This window comes from Limulus polyphemus, unplaced genomic scaffold, assembly GCF_000517525.1.
Source record: "Limulus polyphemus unplaced genomic scaffold, Limulus_polyphemus-2.1.2 Scaffold11099, whole genome shotgun sequence".
In the NCBI taxonomy this organism is placed as follows: Eukaryota; Metazoa; Arthropoda; class Merostomata; order Xiphosura; family Limulidae; genus Limulus; species Limulus polyphemus.
This window is the reverse complement of record NW_013676709.1, coordinates 338-1,812: the sequence shown is the minus strand read 5'-3', so window position 1 is coordinate 1,812 and position 1,475 is coordinate 338. Positions and strand designations below refer to the sequence as shown.

At 33.8% G+C, this 1,475-nt stretch overlaps 1 long non-coding RNA gene across 1 annotated transcript in view; it reads right to left on the bottom strand.

Annotated features, from left to right (window-relative positions):
• LOC111083764 overlaps nucleotides 1–1,105 on the bottom strand; it is a 10,256-nt gene extending 9,151 nt beyond the window's left edge. The window contains exon 1 of the long non-coding RNA XR_002609233.1: nucleotides 1,027–1,105. This is a non-coding gene — a long non-coding RNA (uncharacterized LOC111083764). The remainder of the gene's footprint in view (nucleotides 1–1,026) is intronic.
• Between the last annotated feature and the right edge of the window lie 370 nt (nucleotides 1,106–1,475).

Sequence of the window (1,475 nt, the reverse complement as noted above, 5' to 3'; positions counted from 1 at the left end):
ATGGTTTTGAGTAGACCTATAAATTACCCCTCCTGGGTAATGGTTTTGAGTAGACCTATAAATTACCCCTCATGGGTAATGGTTTTGCATTGAACTATAAATTATCCCTCATGGGTAATGGTTTTGAGTTGGCCTATGAATTATCCCTCCTGGGTAATGGTTTTGAGTAGACCTATAAATTACCCCTCAAGGGTAATGGTTTTGAGTTGACCTATAAATTATCCCTCATGGATAATGATTTTGAATTGAACTATAAATTATCCCTCATGGGTATTGATTTTGAGTTGACCTATAAACTATCCCTCATGGGTAGTGATTTGGGTCAAACTATAAATAATTCCTCATGGGTAATGGTCTTGAGTGGACCTATAAATTATCCCTCATGGGTAGTGATTTTGAGTTGACCTATAAACTATCCCTCATGGGTAGTGATTTGGGTCAAACTATAAATTATTCCTCATGGGTAATGGTCTTGAGTGGACCTATAAATTATCTCTCATGGGTAATGGTTTTGAGAGTTTAGATCCTGACATAGGCATACAGAACTGCTTGCAAGTGTGCTGAATGTTAAACCAATCTGAGTAGAATAAATAATAAATATATAATTATAAATTAGTAAACATTAAGATGTTAGGAAGAAAATACCCAAATTTTTGATAAATTATTTCTTTAAAACCCTTTCATTCAAATGCATTTTACCAGAATACTCAACTCTCTTGGAAAACTATAGATGGAACTTAACAATAGGTTTAATAATATGTGAAACCCAATCTTAATTCATGTCAAACGACTTTAATTGTGTACAAAATTTTATGAGATCATACATACGAGCACATTGTTTTTAAGTACCATGATAAGCTTTAAATTTAACAAAACTCAAAATACATTTTTGTGCATACAATCTACAGAGCTAAAATGACATTAATAAGATCAGGGTGTCATATAATTATCTTTACACAAACTACAGAGACAAGATATCAAAAGAACAGTGCTTAAAAGGAAAATATTACATGCAAGTAACCTCACCTAAGCACAGTTTGATAGTCATTTATTGCAAGGGCAGCACAAGCCAGTCGAGACACTCAGTGTGAGAGCACCCATTACAACTTCTGGAAAAGTATGTTACAGTTGACTTAGTCTACAATACTTTTGGTTTTAATTTAATAAACAAACAAAAAAAGATTTAAAACTTAAGAGGGCAGGCTTTTTTTATTAGGCAGAGATAACTGGTGCCAGTGAAAAGGCACCATCTATATTACATTCTACCAATTCTATCCCTGCCCCAAAAATAGGGATAGAAAACCTTGGAACCTTAGGATAACGGGATCACCCTTTCATATTAATACTGATGTAAAGTCACACCATGATAAAGACTATCTCTTTAGAAATACATTTTGATCCACAGGCAATCGAACTTGGTTCACTTGAGGTATTAACTAGATTAATAGAGGCCTTCAGACACTACAAACTGGGAT